We start from the raw sequence: 27,391 nt of genomic DNA, 5'->3' as shown, positions 1-27,391 counted from the left end.
CCTCTTCCTCCGACTCATCACTGAGAGGGGTCCAGCGTTTTATCAGCACCCATGCAATGATGGCACCAACTCCGGCAGTGATCAGGGACACTCCCCCAAAATACAAGGCACCATTTGCTGGGGAAGTTTTGATATTTGCTGAAATGTTAAATGCTTAACTAACAGTGATCATGTTTGTGGTGTTTGTGTTAAACACTTTTCTAAGACAGTCGCGACACTATTATCTTCTGTGGTTACAACGTATATCCACTGGATTCATAGGAAGGTGATCATTTCTAGTCGATAGTACTGATATGACCTTCATGTGAATTAATTAACTTTGTACATGGAATCAACATGCATATGTGTAAACTATCATGAAATAATTGTCCCGATATTCGAAAAAAAGTATAATACACATTGTCAATTAATGTGACACAAGAAATGATGTAACAGTGGCTTATGTCCCTTTAATTAAATAACCTTTTTTGCGTTGAGTTAGTTCATAAATTATGGGAATGAGCAAATTAGTACGGATACAACGAACAAAAAGCATTAAAAAGTCAAATTGTACTGAAAATAAATGGAACATACATACAGAAGCTCACCTGCATCATCTCGAGGGGGGAGTGGTCCAGAAAGAACTGTGAATAAGATAATGAACGCTGTGTCACATCTCTAAATGATTTGGGAATTAGTAAAAAACGTTGCTAACATAGTAAAAGTTGTTATTTATCATCATAATATTGTCGTACAGAACTGTTAGGGAACTTCCAATTAACAGTTGCTCTCCACAAAGTATATGAATTGATTAATTCAATGTTAAACTGATTTTCAGATTGACGCCTGAGCGGTCATTTGGTAATTTATTCATACCCTTAAAAAAGAAACCTGTTACTTCTTTTCAGAAATGGAAATTATTTTAAAAGTATCCATACGAAACTCAGTTTATCTGTATTCCAGCTGATGAACAACATCGAATATATATTACATATAAATAACTGATTTACATACGAAGTGCATGCATTTCAACGATTTTACCCGCTACGCAACATTGTTGACAAACAGACAGATATACACATTAAGTTAGTGAGTGAGTGAGTGAGTGAGTGAGTGAGTTGGGTTTAACGCCGCTTTTAACAGTATTCCAGTTATATCAGGGCGTGACATTAAGTAATGTTTGATGACAGTGTAAAGGTGCTTTTTTTCTTTTTTAAGCCATTGTGGCACTGTTTCCAGTGTGACTGGTTTAGGTGAATGAAACTGAAGTAACACAGAACACTACCTACCCAGGAGGACGAGGTTGCTGATAAGTCTTCCCATCTCATCAAAGCAGCCCAGCAGTGGGAGGACCAATTTCAAGTTGCTTCTTCCCGTAGTGTTGACCAACGCTAATGGCAGCATTATTTGAGATAGAGCTGCAAAATGAATACAAAGTCAGTAAGTCTTCAGCTACATTTGGCGGTTGGGTAGCTTAGTGGTTAAAGCATTTGCTCGTAACGCCTAAGACTCGGGTTTGATTCCCCATTTTGGAACAATGTGTGAGGCCCATTTCTGGTGTCCCCAACAGTGATATTGCAGGAATATTGCTAAAAGCGGCATAAAAGCACACTCAATCACTCACTTCAGTTACCTTCAGACAAAACACAGGAATGCATAAGGGAGTTATCACAAAACTTGAGTGTGGGTAAGTGAGTTAGGTTTAACATCGCTTTGTATTCCAAGTATATCACGGTGTGTCAGCTTGATGTGGGAGGAAAGCCCAAGTGATGAAGGTGTTAGGTTTTTATCTCTTAATTGAAACCCACGAGCATTGGACAGTGCTGACAAACCTAAAACTTTATGAACCCACGAGGGCAGATTTACTGCGCACCTAAAGGACACTACTCTGCACAGCGAATTACGGCGCCTGAACATAAGCGGTACACACCTGTAGCAGCTCCAAGCAGGAAGGGTGGACCGAAAGCACCACCAAGCGCCATGTTTTCAACGCCAAGAGCAAGGACCGATATTCCCATCGATAAAAGAGCTGACTTGTTTAGCTTTTCCCTTTGGAAAATTTGGATGATAACCAGTCCAACCAGCACAAGAAAGTGAGTGACAATGAAAGTGACAATGGACGAATCATTGAAGATTGCGCTGATATATATCCCTGTAAGACAGACATAAATCCATGAGTACTTTTAATAATAATAGCATACAACTATGAATTACATGACTCAGTAACTAAATGGGTCTGGCTCATTTGTATAAAATCGTCTTAAGATTAAGATTACCGACCACATTCAAAATATATTAATATTATGGAACAGTTTTCCATTCAATAACGACAAATGGTATTTACTTTCATCAACCCTTCTTATTTGTTAGATTCAGTTGAAATACCAAGTTCAATGTCAGGGTCAGACATCCAAGACACCCTAGTTTGGGGAAATTCTGGTTTTCGAACCAATCAGGTGCGGGTAGTGGCAGATTAGGATAGAGCTGTGAACATCGCTTTGGAGCGCCCCAGAGCACTGGGTTCCCCGTTCATTATGATTCAAGTTTAGCAATGCATTTGAAAACCTACCCACAGATGCAGCAAGTCTTATCGAGAGGAGGAAATAAAACGGTGGGTGTTTGAACAGCTTGGACGCATTCTGCTGGGTCTGTGAGTTCTTCTGCAGAAAACTACTAGCGATAAGTCCTATAACAGCATAAATCTCAAACGCTCTCATTGTATGAGACAAGTCCCATCCATGAGAAAGGCCGACTGCGATGGCAGTGATACCAATGATGTTCCCAACGGTGAGGCTGATGTAGCTGATAACAAGAGCGAGAGCTGGACGAGTGTAGAGGTGGTCCACGGTAGCTACAATGCCAATCGTCAGAAGAAGACCCAAAGCAATACCTGACAAAAAATTTGTAAGACCTTTATCGAGGTTAAATATTACAAGATAAATTGTTGATAACGCTAGTACTCGTTTTGTAGTCGACCGCCTAAAATATTTGAAAATATTCTTTATCTAAAACTTATAGGTTTGTCAACAAAAAGAGTGATTAGCAGATAATAGAAGTTGCTTTCAATAAAAGATTCCATACCGTATTTTACACTTACTGTCAATTAATTGAATTTGAGTGAGTTAGTAGGCCACCGAACTGCAATTGAAAATACTTGCATCGTATAAGCGTTTGGATGTATCTGCCCTTAAAAACACTACTCAAATATGTACGAAAATGCGTCTTCAGCAAATAGTACTCGTATGAAAGAAATGCAACAAAAAATAACCTCTACAAGATTCACTTTGAAAATATTTAAAGATTTTGACAGACCTCTCATGATGCCAAATAGGATAGCCAAGATATCGGATGTGGTTGTTAATGACGAAAAGCCAGTTGAACAAATGTGAAGAACACTTCCGCCCAGGGCGACCTTCCGGATGCCGTATCTGATCATGAGCGGCGCACACGAAGCAGCTGAAATACACCACAGATGTGCAACATAAAGTTACACTATTTGTGACTTAATGCAATTTTGACTTTATGTTGTTTCTATCTGGACATGATATGCATGTTAGTCATGAATAAATACACTCACGCAAAATCAAAACAACCGATATGACGTTGGTGAATATATCTTAGATGGTATGGTTAAAGCAGTCGCTCGTCAATGCGAAGGCTCGGTTTTGAGACACCATCCGGGTACAATGTGTGAAACCCATTTCTGACGTTCCCGGCTATGCTATTGCTGAATAAATGCACAGAGCCACGTGAACAATAATCACTCAGTTATCTTAAATCAATTACCTGCCAGTCCAAAAAACACACCAAATGTGATAAGAGCTTTAGGGACCGTCCATCTGGATTCACTGGAATCTCCTCTGAAGTGGGGCAGGTGAAGAAACATTAAGAACCCAACTGTGATGTTCACTATCACACTGGCAAGTATGCGAATGGGAAACAGAATGGTCTTCTTACGCTCAGACATAAGCTGAAATTAACGAGGGAATATTGTTACTCAATGTCAGTGATGTCATAATGACTTTTTTTTACACATTTTGTTCCATGTCTATGATGTCTTTCGTTGGATTTTGAAATTACAAACAATGCTAATTTCTTCTTTTGTGTTTTTTATTGGGTTATGTTTACATTGGTTCCTCAATAAAACCCGCAAATCTGAAAATAACATTTATTTCCAAAATGAACCGAAAACATCACATCAACTTCACATAGACTTTTAAACTATTTCAACTCTTACCGTACGTGGCTCGGTTATTACTTCAATGTAATCATACGCAGGGTTGGTTCCAGCAATGCATTCATAGTCATTAGCTTCTGATTGGCTTCCTTCAATATCCTGATAACCAGAGGCTGGGTTGACGTCGTCAATGTAGTTATATTCAACAGAAACAGGATTGCTGTGGTCGGTGCTAGCGTAACTACCAGTAGTGGACATAGTTTCATCAATGGATTTGTACTCGCTTGGCTTGTTTTCTTCCAGGATCTCTTGTCCTTCGTCATGAGAAAGGAGGATTTCATCAGCGGATTCCAGATGAGAAGTTGGTCTGAATTCAGCCGACATTGTTGGCAATGTCAGAGTAATATAGGCTATTTGTAGCAAGTTCGCATGTAGCTGATCTTACGTAGAGGCAATGGACGACAAAGTGAAATCGTTACACTACATTGTGTTTTGCGGAAGTTTCGTTTTGTAGTTTTTAGTTAAATATTCATAAGTAAGTTTCACAGCTCGTGTCACTTCTAATTGGGGAAATTGCAGCCGGATGCTACCACAGTATTCGAAATCTTACTTCGGTACGACTGCTATTATCATTCCATTATAATGTTTTCTATACATAAAGAAACAACTGAATACCTTAATGTTACCACATTAAGGCGAGTCATCAATCATCCACTTGAAAACCTTTGTTTGTTTGTTTGTTGTTTAACGCCGCACTCAGCAATAGTTCAGCTATATGACGGCGGTCTGTAAATAATCGAGTCTGGACCAGACAATCCAGTTAGTGACACCATGAGCATCGATCCACGCAAATTGAAAACCTTTAGATTTTTTAGGTATTAGAATTGAATAATTGCAATATTTCATACACTGAGAAACCTTAAAATGTTAAAAGAATAATTATCTCAGTAACCTTTAGTCTTGGACATGTCATGTGTGTGTTAATGACCTCGTATTTTATTATATTATAATATTAATATTCTCAATTTCCTGACGAGTAATCTTTTATAAAACAAGCGTCTGCATTGTTTTTCCAATGACCCCGGCAGAGAGACTGAACCATTTTCAAAAAGCCATTTTGTGCCATTGATTCTCAACTTATGTAGATAATATGATGAAACAGGATGTTTGATTAGAATGCAAGGTGGGTGCTCTGTGAATCTATGTTTTCTGTCTTGTTTAGGTTGTAGATTATTTTTGGATGGTGATTATAACCTTTCCACTTTGGCCTCATACACAATGCATGACAGGACTGTTTTTCAGTGATCCACTCATTTAATGTTCACGGCTATCTAACCCTTTACTCCTAAGGGAATCTTTCGAGAGGTCACTCTCTGGAACTGATCACACACACACACACACACACACACACACACACACACACACACACACACACACACACACACACACACACACACACACACACACACACACACACAGATTTTAATTCCCTGACTTTCGAGGCATGCTAAGTATTATTTGCATTACATACTTCGAGACGATGTCAGATAAACAGTTGTTCACAGCAGTATTTCTATATGTGCGTGAACATGGATTCAAACATTATTTTCAAGATAGTCCAAAAACCTACGAATGCAATGCATGTAATCTCTCTACTTCCGCATGAACACATATTTTGGTTTCGCAACTCAAAGCAACAATGTCGCTCTCATATTTCCTCCATCCATGACGAGCGTCTGTCCTAATATCAATGCCGCGATAATCTTCTTCCTGGTTAATTGCTTTCAACAGCGTGATACACACAGACTTGTTGACGGCGTCATCACAAGACTCGACGTCCAAATCACTAACAATCTCACAATAACGACCATAAAACGAATTGACGAATGCCTCGGAACAAACTCCCAATTAAGGCATGTGTGCACAATCTTTATTTGTAAACACTATTTGAAAAAAGAATGTCAGTTACTTGAATCTGGTTATTGTGTGATATTATCAATATTCAATGCATGTGACCAAAACCTAAACAAAAAACCCTAATAGGTTCTAGATTAAAAAAATAATCTAGTTGCTAATACTTCAGTTACTAACGTCAGTTTCGTATTTTTGTATCCTTGCTGTTATTTTTTCCGAAACTGTTGTTATACTGCTGTTCATCCGCAAACCTAGACTACGTTGAAATTTGACCACGATTACATCACATTGTTCACATGGCCATGTGCTGTGCTACTTAATAGCGCAACCTTAAATAAGCTCCGCCCACTGCAATTAAGCTCCAGAATGAGCGGGTAAGCAGATAAATACTAGTGACCCGTGAAGAGCCGGGTTAGAATAGGTCTTCAGCAACCCATACTTGCCGTAACTGGCAACTATTCTTGTCGTAAGAGGCGACTAACGGGATCGGGTGGTCAGGCTCGCTGACTTGTTTGATGCTTGTCCTCGTATCTCAATTGTATGGATCGATGCTCATGATAAAAATCACTGGATTGTCTGGTCCAGACTCGATTATTTACAGACCGCCGTCATATAGCTGAAATATTGTTGAGTGTGGCGTTAAACAACAAACTAACAAGTGTTTTGTAGTGTTAGTAGTGACAAACGGTGCAACATTTACTAGATAACAAGGACGTGTCATATTTTGATATCCACTGATCCAGATTCTGATTGATCTGCAAGTGGTTCAATCGAACCGGAATTAGACCATGACGGGTAGGCAATTTCAAACATTGATTGGTCTTTTTTTAATAAACTGTTTCAACAAGTTTAAATGTACTTGTAAATTCGTAATCAAAAGCAGAACCAGCCGTACCACCATGCACTTCCAGTGTGATCACCTACGGCTTGGTAAAACAAGCCTGCTACAACCTCATGCCTGATTGAAACTCCATGCATACAGCCAGCATAATGAGCAACCTAAATGCATTTCAGATTAGATGATACAACTTTGAGGAAAAAACACGACTTAAAAGCTGAAATCCTTCCGCAATATGCATAACCCGTCTAGATATTACTTCTGGTATCGTTCATGGATTGTGAAAGCACATAAATAATTCAGAACAACTTTAAACTTCATTTACCCCATTTCCTCAAGATGTATTAAAAGAAAAATTGTGAACTTGTTACCTACGTAACTCCTGTTTGGGCAGACGGCGTGTTAAGTCACGTGCGTCAAGCTGTACAAGTTTCGGTTGGTATGTAAAACATGTCTAACGAAGTATGGCTTGAAAACTGAATCTCTTGTCTGCAGCAACAATAATGAAAAGGTTATATGCACTTTTGGAACAGACGGTGAATTATGATTTAAACAGCGCTAAAACTGAGTCTGTTATAAGATGTGGGGTGAGGTGAAATGGGGTTTAGCGTCGCGTCCAAGATAATTGCACTTATATAGCGACGTGCATGTACGTGTGTGTGTTTGTGTGGCTGCTTGTACTAGTCCGGAGTGACGCCGATTTATAGTACTAGCACACTGAGATACCATGCCGCAGTTTAACATGAATACCCCACTCAGACACAGTATTCTGACTCCGACTTGACCAGTCCTTGTTTTTGCCCCTTAATCCCGATCGCCAGACAGGGTAACAACAAGTACCATCTTTTAACGTCTTTTGGTAGGACGCGGTTGGGGATCGAACCCCGGACCTTCCGCTCTCCGGGCGGGCGCTGTACCACTAGACCACGGAGGAGAAGTTATAAGAACTGACTACATGATATCTTGAATAGGAAAGGCATATAAACATTTTATCAAATGGGTCCAAACGGAAAAACTAGTTGATTGAGGTGTTGTAGGTGCATTGCATGCAGTAGAAGATTTCACCCAACACAGAGACATCAAACACATAAAACAAGAAAACTACCACGTCTTTGTAAAACGGAAAGTACAAACACACGGATACAAATTGTTGACTAAATTAGTATCGTGGTTCTACAGCTCATGTAGTTATGTTGTCACCAGTTATCAACGTCAACCAAAACGATTAGCATATTGACCTAACAATTTGCCGCATACACATTGAGGACGTATTTACAAATATGAAACTAGTAACTACACTTCAAAACTGTTTCTTAAACCGCAAAAATAATGTAGCATGTAATACTGTGTACCGTAATTGCCATAGTAGAAAACAGTTAACTGTCCTTCTGCCCCCGATGGGAGATCCGAGTTAGGAGCCCAGTTATGTGTGCTTGTGGCGTTTTGGACTGTCAGACTCCATACATTAAATATAATTAATATATTTAGGATTGTAACTCGTGTGGGTATGCTTTACTTCTGTTCTAATTATTCAGGTTTCGTGTGTTCAAAATAATTTGTTTTGTTATTGTAATTATATCAGGGAAGGGTTCATAAGTGAGCACAGAATAAATCATAAGGTTTCGTCCTTCTCCCCAGGAACAAGTTGTCACTAAAATAGCATGGAAGACGATTGTTATACATGTATGTGGTTGAGCAGCTTCCTTAAATAGCCGTTAATATCAGACACTTATTTAATCGATTTGAGGGGTTCGATCCCCGACCACGTCATACCAAAAGACGTTAAAAAATGGTACTTGTTGTTACCCTGTCTGACGATCGGCATGAAGGGGCTAAAGCAAGGACTGGTAGGCTCGGAGTCAGTATACTGTGTCTGAGTGGGGTTTTCATGTTAAACTGCGGCATGGTATCTCAGTGAGCTAGCACTATAAATCGGCATCAGTCCGGACTAGTACAAGCAGCCACACATACACACACACGTACATGCACGTCGCTATATAAGTGCAATAGTCTTGGACGCGACGTTAAACCCCATTTCACCTCCCCTCAACTTTCATTATCATTTGATGAATGACATGACACTACTCAGTATTGCTCTGCTGGGTAAAAAAAAGTATTCCATTTGTTCAGCAAATGAATTCCCTTCATTGTAACGAGACGTCTCGATTGTTGTTATCTATGCAAATTTGCTGTCCCCGTTTTCAGAGTCAGCACGTTCTATTATGTGCTATGGAACTCGCCACTAGAACTCGTTGTTCGTCGAGACAGGACACGCACATATCCGGCTACTTGTCACAGTCCACCCGATCCCCCTTTCTTCACAAGGGTACGCGCCAGTGGGCGGACTTATCTTGGTTTACCAGTAGTATACCTGCCGAGTATTGTCTGAAATGGTTGTAGCTGTAAACATCATGAGTATCTGGAGATTTTGTATTGCATTCATTACGAATTTTCAAGGTGGTCAATGTTATATCATAATGTGCATGGAATCAAAAGTGATCATGTTTTTTACTGATAAATCGTCTTGAATAACACCACAAAACTTTTCTATGTAAGTCTTGCTATTTTATCAACTCTTTTGATACTTTCTAGTTGGAACTTGTCATGCTGTAAAATGAAACTTACTGTTTCATTCTTTTCTCTGTGCCCGAACAACAGTAGCCGTTTCGCCACCAGAAACAGTGACATGTAATGAGATTTCTGTACTATACTAGATAAATCACCTTGAGTAAATGAATGAATGTGTTCCTTTTACAAGTTAATATTAAAAGTGTAAGTTATCAAAGCTCTTGATATTACACACAATGACAGTTGCGTGACATGTGCAAGAAAGAACGTTTGGGTGTTGTCAGAAAGCACGATCTGTTAATCAACTGAGATACTTTGGAATGCGTCAACCTGACAGTCACCTCGGTGTAAGCATAACGACTTTGAAACAAACTTATTCTTCATCATGCTACACGTTTCTATGAATGTTAACTATGTATAATGTTATACATTATTGATTGCATGTCATGGTACCCCGACGGCGTGGGACGTTGCTGGATTGTCTGGTCCACACTCAATGATTTTCAGACCGCATCATATAGCTGACATATTGCCGTGTATGGCGTTAATCTAGAGACAAAACCAACCAATACTTTATTCACACTTGCACCAACTCATGAATCACTTAATTCAGAAACAATTTACACTGCAGTGTATTGGTATAATGTCTATGAATATGCTTTAAACAAGCGGTATACATGTTGGTATAGAGACTGTTTCATAACTTGTATCAGCATTTCGACTGTGGAACGTGTTATTCGTGTGTTTATTTCCGGTTCTGTGGTCACAGTTTTTCGGTTTGGCTGAACAGGTGAGGTGGTGAGGTGAAATGGGGTTTAACGTCGCGTCCAAGATTATTGCACTTATATAGCGACGTGCATGCATGTGTATATTTGTGTGTGACTGCTTGTACTAGTCCGGACTGATGCCGATTTATAGTTCTAGCTCACTGAGATACCATGCCGTTCTCCTGGCGGACGCTCTACCACTAGACCACGGAGGCGGTCTAATGAAGGTTGAGACCTTGAAGTATTGATAGTTGACTCAATGACATACTCCTTCATTAATCCCATGTGATTTTTATGGGCTTCAGCATACTGTCAACGTAATATTGCTAACTGGATTTATATTGACAGAACTGGATATTCATAGCACTAGTCTTCACATTCGGTTGCGGTTTCTGTATCAGTTTGTCCCACCGACCTCTTTATAATCTTATAATCAGTACGTGTGTACACGTGAGCTTAGTCAATTTCATCGTGTGGCTTGCACGTACATACTCTCTACCTGTAACAAACCAAATATGTTTGCCCATATTCTGTGTACCGCCTCTGTCTCAAACGCGTTTTGTGAGTTGGTTCAACTTATCCTGGATTACGAGAAAGTATTTTATTAAGTTACAGCGTTAACCACCAACCCGAAGATGTCCAATATTTTCATTGTAGTCGAATTAACTTTGTGAACAATAATAATTGACTTTTTTCGACAAAGTTACCAATGGAGATGTCTTCGTGTCTGTGAGATAGTTATTATGGTCATGTTATTGTGAAGCGTTTCTATCGTTTAACAATCTACCCGTGTAACACTGGTTTACTCAAATAGGGGTGCATCAACTGCCAGGGTGAGAGAGAGCTTTATTTCAGTAAAGGGGCCACCGGCCCATTATACAATACATGATATAAAAATTAGACAATGTCAGCGCCAATGAGAAAGTTATTACGCTTTTAAAAGCAAGAAATATAAATGTAGCTAAAGCATTAATTAGGCATGGGGTTTAAGATGTACAGAGAGTTACAAATTTATCAAAAGTTACATTTGTGTAAAAATAATAAGGTAGAACATTACGTCTCAAACTGTCATAGTATGGACATTGTAAACAAAAATGATATTCAGATTCCACTAAAGGTCTTACACAAAATGGACATAGTCTCTTAGCTGAAGGTTTATTGTACTTCCTTCCATCTTCAATAGCAAAGTTTGACCAGAACATCTAAATTTACTCAAATCAATACGATAGGCACTTACTGGATTACAATCTAGATAATTTGCAAATACATTATATTGCTTAATACAAAAATAAAAAGAAAGTTTTGAGTAAGTTCTTAAAGCTAGACCTCTGTTGGGATATCTATATCAATACATCTTATTTTAAAGTTATTCATAAAACCAATATGATTTACTCTTTGAATATCCCAAACATGGCCAAAAGCATAATGTTTTGCTTTTAATGCCCACCAATATATTCCCTTTTCTGCCAGATTGTATTGATATGAATATGCATGATTCAGGATCATATTAGTTTTTTGTGATACAAGTCACAGGCAATATTTGATAATACGAACATGTTGATTGACTTTAAGTGAATAACGTCCAAGCCCACCACAAGCAACTATATTGGGGATAAGTCTCCCATATATTGGGATAAAATATTCTTACAGAATCTATCATGTACATTAATAACATCTTGGGACGAGTGAAAGCCCAATATCTCTGAGCAGTAGTGAAGAACAGGTAGTAATTTGACATCAAATATCTGTAAAAGTACATCATAAGGCAGTTTCATAAAATCCTTTGAGCCTGATTTTAAAGCGAGGAGATGGCAGTGCTTGTGTCTTCTGTGTAAAGTACCAACTACCAGATGATGAAAGATGAACACCTAAATATTTATAAGTAGGAACAATTTTATAATGTCAGTGCCAAACCAAAACTTTTCATATCTTCGAAGGCGACCACGACGTCTAAAGACAATTACTTTACTTTTGCATAAATTAATAGACAATTTCCATTTATGACAATAAATCATCATTTTGTCGAGGTGTCTTTGGAACCCCACGACTGTACTATCAAATAAGACCATATCATCTGCAAACATTAGAATAAAAAGTTAAATCATTCCTAATTGGATATAATGTTGCCCGTCTGAACTAAGAAAATCAACAATATTATTTACAAAGAATTAAAACAGAAAGGGAGATAACTCACATCCCTGTCGTACACCTTACTGGCAATGGAAGAAATCTGTGTAGCCACCATTAACAAATATAGAAGATCAAACATTTTCATATATATTTTTAAGTATTCTAAATATTTTACCATTAACATTACCTATGAAGAGTTTGTAAAATAAACTTGTCCTACACGCTGAATCGAACGCTGACTTAAGATCTATGAACGCACAACAGAATCTTCTTTTATGTAACAATAAGTATTTTGCAAAGGCGTCACCTAGCGGTTATAGTGGAAGGACGTACAATGAGCTGGCTCTCACTTTTAAGATCATTTCTCGCTGAAAACTATACCTATGACAACATGTAGTGACACGAAAATATAACTACAGGTACTGTTTTCATCATGGGCTGTGATATGGCAACATACAGAGCCTATATTGACAGTTTTCATGCTGTCTTCATCAATTGCCAGGGTCCTCTGTCTTCATCTGACCGGTGTCCTCTGCTTCCTCTACCATGTCCTCTGTCTCCTCAACATGGTCTCTTGTCTCCCCATCATGGTCCTCTGTCTCCTCAACATGGTCCTCTGTCTCCTCAACATAGTCTCCTGTCTCCTCAACATTGTCCTCTGTCTCCTCAACATGGTCCTCTGTCTCCCCAACATGGTCCTCTGTCTCCTCAACATGGTCCTCTGTCTCCTCAACAGTGTCCTCTGTCTCCTCAACATGGTCCTCTGCCTCCTCTACATGGTCCTCTGTCTCCTCAACATGGTCCTCTGTCTCCTCTACATGGTCTTCTTCCACATGATCCCCTGTCTCCTCAACCTGGTCCTCTGCCTCCTCTACATGGTCCTCTGCCTCCTCTACATGGTCCTCTGCCTCTTCAATATGGTCCTCTGCCTTCTCGACACGGTCCTCAACCTGGTCCTCTGCCTCCTCAACATGGTCCTCTATCTCCTCTACATGGTCTTCTTCCACATGATCCCCTGTCTCCTCAACCTGGTCCTCTGCCTCCTCTACATGGTCCTCTGCCTCCTCCACATAATCCCCTGTCTCCTCAACATGGTCCTCAACATGGTCCTCTGCCTCCTCGACACGGTCCTCAACATGGTCCTCTTCCTCCGACTCATCACTGAGAGGGGTCCAGCGTTTTATCAGCACCCATGCAATGATGGCACCAACTCCGGCAATGATCAGGGACACTCCCCCAATATAAAAGGCACCATTTGCTAAAATGTTAAATATAGAAAGCTTAACTAACAGTGATCATGTTTGTGTTGTTTGTGTTAAACACTTTTCTGAGACAGTCGCGACAATATTATCTTTTGTGGTTACAACGTATATCCACTGGATTCATAGAAAAGGTGATCATTTCTAGTCGATAGTACTGATATGGCCGTCGTGTGAATGTATTAACTTTGTACATGGGCTCTACATGCATATGTGTAAATTATCATGAAATAATTGTCGCGATATTCGGAAAATAGTATTATACACATTGTCAATTGACACAAGAAATGATGTGGCTTTTGTCCCTTTAATTAAATAACCTTTTGGCATCGAGTTACTTCATAAATTATGGGAATGACATATGTCTTCATCTTCATGTGTGAACATTTATTTCTTAGTAAAATAAAATATTATGTTTTGTCTCATTGAAAGAGGTGGATTTAAAAATAAATATTGACCTATATTTCAGAAACATTAACCTGCAAAAGCGTCTGTTTAAACATTAAGTAATGTTTGATGACAGTGTAACAGTGTTTAGGTGAATGAAATTAAAGTAACACAGAACACTACTTACGCAGGCGGGGGAGGCTACTGATAAGTCCTAGAATTCCTATAGGTCCTCTCATCACCTCAAAGCAGTCCAGCACTGGGAGGGCCAGTTTCAAGTTGCTTCTTCCCGTAGTGTTGACCAACGCTAATGGCAGCATTATTTGAGATAGAGCTGCAAAATGAATACAAAGTCAGTAAGTCTTCAGCTACATTGGGTGGTGGGGTAGCTTAGTGGTTAAGGCATTTGCTCGTAACGCCGAGACCCGGGTTTGATACCCCATATGGGAACAATGTGTGAAGCCCATTTCTGGTGTCCCCAACAGTGATATTGCAGGAATATTGCTAAAAGCGGCATAAAAACATACTCACTCACTCACTCACTTCAGTTACCTTCAGACAAAACACAGGAATGCTTAAGGGAGTTATCACAAAACTTGAGTGTGAGTGTGAGTGTGAGTAAGTGAGTTTAACACCGCTTTGTATTCCAGGTACACTCATTGCTTAACCCACCTGTAGCAGCTCCAAGCAGGATGGATACAGCCAAAGAAATACCAAGCGCCATGCTGACAACGCCGAGAGCAAGGACCGATATTCCCATCAATAAAAGAGCTGACTTGTTTAGCTTTTCCTTTTGGAAATTTCGGATGATAACCAGTACAACCAGCACAACAAACTGAGTGACAATGGACCAATTATTGATGCGGATAACTATCATGCTGATAGACAACCCTGTAAGACAGACATAAATTATAAATAATAGCACACAACTATGAATTACATGACTCAGTAACTAAATGGGTCTGGCTCATTTGTATAAAATCGTCTTAAGATTAGGGACCGACCACATTCAAAATATATTAATATTATGGAACAGTTTTCTATTCAATAACGACATATAAAATTTACTTTTATCAACCCTTGTTATTTGTTAGATTCAGTTGATATACCAAGTTCAATGTCAGGGTCAGACATCCAAGACGCCCTAGTTTGGGGAAATTCTGGTTTTCGAACTAATCTGCTGCGGGCAGTGGCAGATTAGGATAGAGCTGTGAACATCGCTTTGGAGCGCCCCAGAGCACTGGGTTCCCCGTTCAATATGATTCAAGTTTAGCAATGCATTTGAAAACCTACCCACAGACGCTGCAAGTCTTATCGAGAGGAGGAAATAAAATGGTGGGTGTTTGAACAGCTTGGACGCATTCTGTTTGGTCTGTGAGTTCTTCTGCAGAAAACTACTAGCAATAAGTCCTATAATAGCAGATATCTCAAACACTTTAATGGTATGAGACAAGTCCCATCCATGAGAAGGGCCGACCGCGAGGGCAGTGAAACCAATGATGTTCCCAACGGTGAAGCTGGTGTGGCTGATAACAAGAGCGAGAGCTGGACGAGTGTAGAGGTGGTCCACGGTAGCTACAACGCCAATCGTCCGAAGAAGACCCACAGCAAAACCTGACAAAGATTTCGTAAGGCCTTCATCAAGGTCAAATACCCAAGACAAATTATTGATAACGTTATGTACTGCTTCTGTAGTCGAGCGCCGAAAATATATGAATATATTCTTTATCCAAAACTTATAGGTTTGTCAACAAAAAGAGAGATTATCAGATAATAGAAGTTGCTTTCAATAAAAGATTCCATACCTAATTCTACACTTACTGTCTTTGACAAATAATTGCATTTGAGTGAGTGAGTGGGCCACCAAACTGCATTTGAAAATACTCGCATCGTATAAGCGTTTGGATGTATCTGCCCTTAAAAACACTACTCAAATATGTATAAAAATGCGTCTTCAGCAAATAGTACTCGTATGAAAGATGGCTTGTATGTTTAGTTGCCTATGTCTTAGGAAACAAAAAATAACCTCTACAAGATTCACTTTGAAAATATTTTAAAGATTTTGACAGACCTCTCATGATGACAAATAGGATAGCCAAGATATCGGCTGTGGTTGTTAATGACGAAAAGCCAGATGAGCAAATGTGAAGAACACTTCCGCCCAGGGCGACCTTCCGGAAGCCGTATCTGATCATAAGCGGCGCACACGAAGCAGCTGAAACACACCACAGATGTGCAACATAAAGTTACACTATTTGTGACTAAATGCAAAATGTGACATTATGTTGTTTCTATCTGGACATGATACGCATGTAAGTCATGAATAAATACACTCACGCAAAATCAAAACCACCGATATGACGTTGGTGACCAAGGTAAAAATATCTTAGATGGTATGGTTAAAGCAGTCGCTCGTCAATGCGAAGGCTCGGTTTCGAGACACCATCCAGGTACAATGTGTGAAACCCATTTCTGACATTCCCCGCTATACTATTGCTGAATAAATGCACAGAGCCACGTGAACAATAATCACTCAGTTATCTTAAATCAATTACCTGCCAGTCCAGAAAACACACAAAATGTGATAAGAACTTTAGGGACCGACCGTCCGGCTTCACTGGAATCTCCTCTTAAGTCGACCCGGGGAAAAAACATTAAGGACGTGCAGCACCCAACTGTGATGTTCACTATCACACTGGCAAATATGGGAACGAGGAACAGAATGGTCTTCTTACACTTAGACGTAAGCTGAAATTAATGAAGGAATACTGTTACTCTCTGTTCAATGTCAGTGATGTCATAATGACTTTGTTACACGCTGTTTCTGGGATTTTGTTCCATGGCTATGATGTCTTTCGTTGGATTTTGAAATTACTGACAATGCTAATTTCTTCTTTTGTGTTGTTTATTGGTTTATGTTATTGGTTACTCAATAAAACCTGCAAATATAAAAATAACATTTATCTAAAAAATGAACCGAAAACATCACACAGCCAAACTTCACATAGACTTTTAAACTATTTCAACTCTTACCGTACGTGGCTCGGTTATTACTTCAATGTAATTATACGCAGGGTTGGTTCCAGCAATGCATTCATAGTCATTAGCTTCTGATTGGCTTCTTTCAATAGCCTGATAATCAGAGGCTGGGTTGACATCGTCAATGTAGTTATATTCAACAGATACAGGATTTCTGTGGTCGGTGCTAGCGTAACTACCAGCAGTAGTTTCATCAATGGATTCGAACTCGCTTGGCTTGTTTTCATCCAGGATCCCTTGTCCTTCGTCATGAGAAGGGAGGATTTCATCAGCGGATTCCAGATGAGAAGTTGGTCTGAATTCAGCCGACATTGTTGGTAATGTCAGATTAAATAGGCTATTTGTAGCAAGTTCGTATGTAGCTGATCTAACGTAGAGGCAATGGACGACAAAGTGAAATCGTTACACTACATTGTGTTTCGCGGCAGTTTCGTTTTGTAATTTTTAGTTAAATATTCATAAGTAAGTTTCACAGTTCGTATTACTTCTTGTTGCGGAAATTGTATCCGTATGCAGCCGCTGTATTCGTAATCTGACTTCGGGATTAGAATTGAATTATGACAATATTTCATACACTGAGAAACCTTGAAATGTTAAAAGAATAATTATCTCAGTAACCTCTAGTCTCGGACATGTCATGTGTATGTTAATGACCTCGTATTTCATTACATTTTCTCAATTTACTGACGAGTAATGTTTTATAAAACAAGCGTCTGCATTGTTTTTCTAATGAACCTGGCAGACAGACTGAACCATTTTCAAAAGGGAATTTTGTGCCATTGATTCTGAACTTATGTAGATAATATGATGACACAGGGTGTTTGATTAGAATGCAAGGTGTGTGCTCTGTGATTCTATGTTTTCTGTCTTTTTTAGGTTGTAGATTATTTGTTTGACGGTGATTATGACCTTTTCACTTTGGCCACAATGCATGACAGGACTGTTTTTCAGTGATCCACTTATTTAACCCTTTACTCATTTGAGAGGTTACTCTCTGACACTGATTCACACACACACACACACACACACACACAACGGTGTTCAACGGTTATCCACAAAGCCAACGAGCGCTATAACAGGGACATATTCTGTCCTTGTAAAGTATTCTCACATTTTCAGTTACGGTTTCATAATCAATATTTATTTCTATTCAGTTTAACCGACAGTGAACCTTATATTTCTGACCATCACTGACAGTTTACTTTCTATCTCATCTCATAATAGAATTATTTTTTACACGGACATAATACTATGATGTTGTATTTGTAAATTCAAATTTAATACGATATCGTATTCTCGTAACTAAGTGTATGTTTGATTATTGCCTGAGGAACAACAGTCATATGAGGGTATATATTGATTTGTCACTTGCATGAAGGATTTATTTATTAGTCAAATGTGTGTTTATGCGACCGCCTTTGTGTCGATAGAGCGTTTACCCCTAGAAAGGAGGGCAGGTGGTTCGAACACCAGCCGCGTCATACCGAAAATAACCCGTTAAAAGTTGAAATTTGAGTTTTCTCTGCCTGGCGCTCAGCATAAAGTTGATAAAACAAGAACTGTATACTGTGTGGGAGAGAGAGAGAGAGGTATCTACAGCTTTTACAGAACATGTAAAATAATTTTTAAAAAAAGAACATTTTGACACACACACGTTTGATCTTAACTGACGCTGATGATGCAAAGGAAATGAAACGGCAATAAAAGCACTGTAGGCATGTTGAATCTGGCCGCGTCGTACCAAAAGACGTTAAAAGATCGTACTTGTTGTTATCCTGCCTGGCGCTTAAGGGGCAAGAGCAAGGACTGGTCGGCTCAGTATACTGTGTCTGAGTGGAGTATTCATGTTAAACAGCTGCATGGTATCTCAGTGAGCCAGCACGATAACTCGGCATTAGTCTTGACTAGTACAAGCTTACACACACACACACACACACACACACACACACACACACACACACACACACACACACACACACACACACACACACACACACACGCACGTACGCACGCATGCACGCACGCACGCACGCACGCACGCACACACACGCACACACACATACACACGCTCTATGTTAGTGCACTTATCTCAAATGCGACGTTAAACCCCATTTCACCTCACCTCACCTCCAAATATATACACTAAAAAAACAGTTCAGCGCATCTTGTTACATTGGTCATTGAATGCGCTGGCCCCAAATCTATGGTATAGAAAACAGGTCATGTTTTTTCCCTGAAAGAGTGAATCTTTGTCCACAAATAAGCATAACGATCTTGACGTTTTACAAAGTGGTTTTCAAGATACTATTGGACATTTCATTTCGTGCAGTATTAATATAATTGTAACGGAGCTGCAGGCTGCCTCAGACAGTTGTGGCAGGTAAGTTGTTGCTACAAATGACGGGTCTGGCCCTTGGGTAGCAGGGATCGGGCTCCCTATGATCAGGTTTTACAATCCCAGTCGTGTTGCACACCTGATATATCAATACCGACAAAGATTGAGAAAGAAGTTCTGTTCAATAGTATAAGCATCGGCGATGACGGCGAGGCCTCAAATAAACTTTTTCCGATGTGGTTATTGTGATTTGAAACCTGACTGTAATTATGACCATGACACCACAGAATGCTTGAGAATATAAGTATTTGATCCTGCTCTGGAGTAACACTTCTTTATGTTTGTCCCTGTCTGTGACCCCTTTTCGGCGTTCTCTAAGATGGTTGGCCTATTGGCCAGTGAATACACACGCGTTCCAAGAGAGCACAATTTTCAAACCGCTCTTGTGGTCATGGTAGAATTGAGATAGACGTGGTTCCAAAGTAAAATAAGAGGTATCAAATCTACGGTTAGACTATCTCAAATTTAAAAACACAGAAGGTATAACCATTAGGGGTTATGATCAAACTCATAAAATAAGATCTTTGTGCTCGCTACAGCTTAAAAAGCATCAGTGGGAATCCCATTACAGTTCACGTCAGAACTTTGACTGACCAATGAATGACTAACAGGAAGTCGACGTTCGCCAATCAGAAAGCAGCTTTCTCGAGCTTTACGGCACAATTGTCAAACTGTGGACATCCAATCCAGACAACGCTTGGAAAACTATTTTGGCAAAGTTCTCGATTCAAGATTTGGAATGTCATAAATGACCGATATCGTATGATAGTATATTCCCCGGTCTATGGCATGTCTCTTCCGTTTCAAATTTTTATTTAATTGAAGCAAGAGATGCCCCGTGTTAATGATAGAGACTGGATAGTATCTGGTGTTGCCGTTATATAGTATATTAACCTAAGGCTGCATGATTAGAAAACACACTCGGACTTTCACTTACGCGCTCTCATTGGTGAAATGAAAGGTCGTACTGACGTGACCTGTAATGGGATGTCCAGAGGCCTATGTGTAGCGGTAGTGAGCACTAAGATCTGTTTGTGATGATACTGGGGTGTGATTCCTGTTCTGGTGCCCGATTTCTCCCCAGCTATAGCATTCGTAAGGTGTGTGTGACATTGCCAATGTGCAGTTAAGGTTATTATCGAACCAACGTCATTCAACTCTCCTGGCAGACGCTCTATCCACAAGACCACGGATGTGATCTGAAAATTTGAACTAGAAGACAAAGAGGTGTTTGATGGATTGAAATCAAATTTGCTAGGACTTCCTATAAAAATAAGATATCTGGTCCGGTTGGTTTCAATACATTTATTTATCTTCCACTCACGGCTGTACGATTGACATAATACTTACGGGATGTTACGTGTAACAAATACCCCAGAAATCAATGTGGTCGTTAATGTCCACGTGTCTATGTGTTCATGGTGGAAGTTTTGTGTTTCAAAAATGCATGTTAGAGTCATTGTGTGTCGACTACACTACAAGAAAACATCCGTCAACATTAGCAACTTTCACGAAGGCAGGCCATGTATATATGTTTAGTAATATAAGAACTGAATCGACAAGAGTATTTCTGATTAGTTAAACCCATGTAGGTTCAGACGGCTTAAAAGGCGTCAGTGAGAACACAGCTTAACACAGCACGGAGTTGAGAGTAAGAGTTGGAGTCAACTGCGCCTGCGTGCTTAATTACGTCATGCCCTGTGTTCCGCTTCTGTTCTTATTGATCACGTCGTACACGCATGGTCAACGACGTGGCGCTGGCCCTCCACGACCACGGCCACCACCGACTCAAGGCCCAGGTAGGTTGACGTTACGTTATGCCTCAAAAAGATACACTCGCCGCCGACTTAAGGTACAAGAAGGTTGGCGTAACTCCTCTTTAAGATACACCCGCCGCCGCCACAAGTAGGTTGGTGTCATGAATCTTTATGATACATCCGCCGCCGTCTCAAGGCCCAGATAGGTTGGCCTTACTCCTCCTCAAGATACACCCGCCGCCGTCTTAAGTCCTAAGTAGGTTAACGTAATGCCTCTATAAGATACACCCGCCGCCGTCACAAGTAGGTTGGTGTGATGTATCTTTAAGACACACCCGAATCAAGGCCCAGGTAGGTTGGCGTTACTCCTCTTTAAGATACACACGCCGCCGTCTTATGACACGTGTGGGTTAGTGTTACTCCTCTTTAAGATACACACGCCGCCGTCTCAAGGCACGTGTGGGTTGGTGTTACTCCTCTTTAAGATACACACGCCGCCGTGTCAAGGCACATGTGGGTTGGTGTTACTCCTCTTTAAGATACACACGCCGCCGTCTCAAGGCCCAGGTAGGTTAACGTTATGCCTCTATAAGATACACCCGCCGCTGTCATAAGTAGGTTGGTGGAATGAATCTTTAGGATACAGACGACTCAAGGCCAAGGTCGGTTGGTGTTACTCCTCTTTAAGATACACACGCCGCCGACTCAAGGCCCAGGTAGTTTGGGATCATGCTTCTATACGTCCGCCCCATAAGCAGACATCTCGTGCGAGCAGTGGACATGACGTATATGACGAGGTATGACGTATAGCATATACATATAGGGAGATGATTTACTTTCTGTGCGGCTGGTTTGTGGAATTAGACACGTATTTTATGGAGAAGTGTGTCGGGCGTCGTTGATAGTTATACAGTATTTTACTGTTATCTGTCTATGTTATCTACATGCTGCCACAAATGGCGTATGGGAAGTAAAGTCACCCTTTGTTCACGCCTGGGTTTAACAAAGACTCTGTAGGCATTAATACGCTCACTGACATGTATATTGATGTGGTAGATGAGCTGTTGGTATCAGTTGTGTGTATCAGCTGTGTGTATCAGCTTTCTGCATCAACTGTTTGTATCAGCTGTGTGTATCTGCAGACTGTGTCCGCTGTGTGTATCAGCTGTGTCTATCAGCTTTCTGCATCAGCTGTTGGTATCAGCTGTGTGTATCTGCAGATTGTGTCAGCTGTGTGTGTCAGCTGTGTGTATCAACTTTGTGTATCAACTTTGTGTATCAGCTGTGTGTATCAGCTGTGTGTGTCAGTTGTGTGTGTCAGCTGTGTGCATCAGCTGTGTGTATCAGCTGTGTGTGTCCGCTGTGTGTGTCAGCTGTGTGTGTCAGCTGTGTGTATCAGCTGTGTGTACCAGCTGTATGTGTCAGCTGTGTGTGACAGCTGTGTGTGCCAGCTGAGTGTGTCCGTTGGGTGTATCAGCTGTGTGTGTCAGCTGTGTGTCAGCTCTGTGCATCAGCTGTGTGTCCGCTGGGTGTATCAGCTGTGTGTGTCAGCTGTGTGTATCAGCTGTGTGTCCGCTTGGTGTATCAGCTGTGTGCATCAGCTGTGTTTGTCAGGTGTGTGCGTCAGCTGTGTGCATCATCTGTGTTTGTCAGGTGTGTGTCCGCTTCGTGTATCAGCTGTGTGCATCCGCTGTTAGTGTCAGGTGTGTGTGTGAGCTGTGTGGATCAGCTGTGTGTCAGCTGTGTGCATCAGGTGTGTGTATCAGATGTGTGTATCAGCTCTGTGCATCCTCTGTGCATCAGCTGTGGGTGTCAGCTTTGTGTACCAGCTGTGTGTATCAGCTCTGTGCATCCTCTGTGCATCAGCTGTGTGTGTCAGCTGTGTGTACCAGCTGTGTGTATCAGCTTAGTGCATCCATCAGCTGGGTGTGTCCGCTGTGTGTCTGATGGGTGTATCAGCTGTGTGTATCAGCTGTGTGTGTCAGTTGTGTGTATCACCTGTGTGTGTCAGCTGTGTGGATTAGCTGTGTGTATCAGCTGTGTGTGTCAGCTGTGTGTCAGCTGTGTGTATCAGCTGTGTGCATCAGCTGTGTGTATCAGCTGTGTGTGTCAGCTGTGTGTCCGCTTGGTGTATCAGCTGTGTGTGTCAGCTACGTGCATAAGCTGTGTGTATCAGCTGTGTGTATCCGCTCTATGCATCAGCTGTGTATCAGCTGTGTGTGTCAGATGTGTGTGTAAGCTGTGTGTGTGAACTGTGTGTATCAGCTGTGTGTATCAGCTCTGTGCATCAGCTGTGTGTGTCAGCTGTGTGTACCAGCTGTGTTTATCAGCTGTGTACATCAGCTGGGTGTGTGAGCTGTGTGTCCGCTGTGTGTATCAGCTGTGTGTATCAGCTCTGTGCATCAACTGTGTTCCAGCTGTGTGTGTTAGCTGTGTGTGTGAACTGTGTGTATCAGCTGTGTATATCAGCTCTGTGCATCAGCTGTGTGTGTCAGCTGTATGTATCAGCTCTGTGCATCAGCTGTGTGTGCCAGCTGTGTGTGTTAGCTGTGTGTATCAGCTGTGTGCATCAGCTCTGTGTCTCCGCTGTGTGTCCGCTGGGTGTATCATCTCTGTGTATCACCAAGGACGATGTTAGAATTTAGATTCTCTTTGGCCAACACGTAATGTTAAATTTTACGACATGGTGGATTTTATATTTTCGTGCACGTTATTTGACATGTTGAAGTGTTCATATGACTGACCGCTTAGAAGTGCAGCTGTGTGTGTCAGCTCTGAGCATCAGCTGTGTGTGTCAGCTGTGTGTGTCAGATGTGTGTTTCAGCTCTAAGCATCAGCTGTGTATCAGCTCTGTGTGTCCGCTGTGTGTGTCAGCTGTGTGTATCAGCTGTGTGTATCAGCTCTGTGCACCAGCTGTGTGTGTCAGCTGTGTGTGTCCGCTGGGTGTATCAGCTGTGTGTATCAGCTGTGTGTGTAAGCTGTGTGTGTCTTCTGGGTGTATCAGCTGTGTGGATCAGCTGTGTGTGTCAGCTGTGTGTCAGCTGTGTATCAGCTGTGTATCAGATGTGTGTGTCAGCTGTGTGTGTCAGCTGTGTGTGTCAGCTGTGTGTATCAGCTGTGTGTATCAGCTGTGTGTATCAGCTCTGTGCATGAGCTGTGTGTGTCAGGTGTGTGTACAAGCTGTGTTTTTTTCAGCTGTGTGCATCAGCTGTGTGTGTCTGCTGTGTGTCCGCTGGGTGTATCAGCTGTGTGTATCAGCTGTGTGTGTCAGCTGTGTGTATCAGCTGTGTGTATCAGCTCTGTGCATCAGCTGTGTGTGTCAGCTGTGTGTGTCTGCTGTGTGTCCGCTGGGTGTATCAGCTGTGTGTATCAGCTGTGTGTGTCAGCTGTGTGTATCAGCTGTGTGTATCAGCTCTGTGCATCAGCTGTGTGTGTCAGCTGTGTGTATCAGCTGCGTGTGTCAGCTGTGTGTACCAGCTATGTGTATCAGCTGTGTGTATCAGCTCTGTGCATCAGCTGTGTGTGTCAGCTGTGTGTGTTAGCTGTGTGTATCAGCTGCGTTTGTCAGCTGTGTGTACCAGCTGTGTGTATCAGCTGTGTGCATCAGCTGGGTGTCTCCGCTGTGTGTCCGATGGGTGTATCATCTCTGTGTATCGCCAAGGACGATGTTAGAATTAAGATTATCTTTGGCCAACGCGTAATGTTAAATTTAACGACATGGCGGATTTTATATTTTCGTGCACGTTATTTGACATGTTGAAGTGTTCATATGACTGACCGCTTAGTAGTGCAGCTTTTTGTCTTTTTCTCACTTGCAAGTGACCACTTGTGCGTGACCAAATATGGCTAAGATTGCGTGGAAAAGGCTGATATCTTCCAACTTCAAGAATGGTTGTTTCAGTCACCCAAGATGGCATATCCACCACATGTATGTACTATCCTTTGACAAGCTTTCTAATTCGCATATTAATTAAAAACGAATCCTGAAAACGACAAAAAAAAAATCTTTTACTTTGGCCTTACCTCTGCATCTACGTTTGTGCAAAATATGCACATATTGAAAAGAAGAAAACCCTACAACAGCAATTTGGATACGATGACCTGCATCAACCAAGTCAGCGAACCTGACCACCCGATCCCGTTAGTCGCCTCTTACAACAAGCACGGTCACCTGTTTCGGCAAGTATGGTTGCTGAAGATTCCAACCCGGCTCTCCACGGGTCCCAATACCAATGCAGGGCGCGTGTAGGCAAGGGGAAATCTCCTCAGACCCTTCAGCCTTCGATCGGGATATTGCAATAGAAGATATAGTTACACAATTTAGACGATAAAACTAATACTAACAAAAGTATATTTTAACAAGAAACGAAGCTGAAAATCCACCGGTTCCATGCTGTTATTGAATTCCAGTGTGCGGATGGATCTCCAATCACTCAGTCACGCGCCCTGTAAGGGGAACGTCACTTTCAAACGTCGACTAGCAGATGCTGATATAAATGTCTGCTGCACCTTCACTTCGTCACAACTCCACACAAACTAGTTCCAGATTAGGTGTTTAGGATGTATTTGCACTGTTTACCGTTCCGCGGTTCTAAGCACGACGAGACTGCATTATAAGAAATCGCTGAAACCCGTTGCGTATCTGGAATACCCACTTCCCAAAGAAAACACCGGTTGTCACGCCTGGCCCGTGATATTGCTGTCCGTTGTGCGTCGCGCTGTGCTGTGCTGTGAGTCTGGCAAAATGACTTGTCTGTGGGATGGAGTCTGGGAAGCTGACATCTGTGGGGAGACAGGTGACGGGCAGGAACATCCACATCAAGGCTCGGGGATTTTTACAGCATATTGATTAAAAACTGAAATAATAACCAGGAAGTACGTGAGCTTAGATTGAGAAATATCGTTAAATATTGAGCCAGTAGACGTGTTTTAGTCGTATGTGACCTTTGTATGGGCTCGACCGACACCTTGCCGACACCATCACACTGACCACGGGTACCTACGTACGTGTTTCGTCATAAGCGAAAGCTCGCAAGTTGAATGTTTTATACCTTCAGAAGGTGAGGTGAGGTGAGGAGAGGTGAGGTGAGATGCGGTGAGGTGAGGTGAGGTGAGGTGAGATTAGGTGAAGATGAGGTGAGGTGAGGTGAGGTGAGGTGAGATGAGGATTAACTTCCCTTTCAACATTATTACACTGATACTGCGATGTGCATGCACGCGTGTGTGGCTGAATGTACTAGTCCAGACGAATGCAAGTGTTACAGTGCTAGCCTACTTTGATACCATGACGCAGTTGAACAGGGATACCGCTCAGACATAGTATACAACACTCCCATCTGTCGCAAGAACCTGTAAGAATGTAGTTTGTAGCAGACATTTAGTGCATTTTATTGGGGTAAACAGGGCTATCGTTTAGTGGAATTTTGGAGGTACCCAAATCTACCCATTCACCTCAGGGCGCCGTTGTACAAAACAACATTAGACCCACGACTGTCTAAAGTCTATGTTAAGGTATGAGAGTTACGATCACCTTAGCGCTAAGATCGCTTTGTACAACGGCGCCATGTCCTCGCTGGTTTGTTCAGTTGTCAATGTCAACAACAACCAGTTCTCGCGGTAACGATGAGATTCATATGAACTAAAAAAACAACATATTTCGCCCATGGCATGGTTAACACATGTGTTTTAGATGAGACGGGCTATCAGACACTCAGGTGTGAACACGGGCACCTGTCAACACACACATGATGTTAGTCTAATGTCACGGGACTGTATAATTAACGCGCAAGCTTTTATTGTGAGCTTTAATTCGTGTGGCGCTGTCGTAGAGGCGTAGAGACGTTGATTCAGTAAGATGTTGCCGATGTCGTGCTGGTCAAGGGTGGGTGTGTGCATGGTCCTGTTGTGGTCATTCGTTGCTCGGACAAAAGGTAATATGTACCAGCACGGGGAGCACGTTGTTATAGGGTACCTTGAACTGGCGCTGTCCCTGGATGTATTAGCCAGCATCCTGTGTGATATCGATGTTATTGTATTTATCATTCAGAATCCCGTGCGAATCAATGTTACAGTATATACAACGCTGCGTGAATCGTGATGTCAATATTACAGTATATATCAAACTGCATGTTGTGTGATATCAATGTTACAGTATATATCACGCAGCGTGAATCGTGATGTC

This window comes from Haliotis rufescens, unplaced genomic scaffold (assembly GCF_023055435.1).
Source record: "Haliotis rufescens isolate VD_foot unplaced genomic scaffold, xgHalRufe1.0.p SCAF_18, whole genome shotgun sequence".
Lineage (NCBI taxonomy): Eukaryota > Metazoa > Mollusca > Gastropoda > Lepetellida > Haliotidae > Haliotis > Haliotis rufescens.
Note: the sequence above shows the minus strand (reverse complement) of the source record.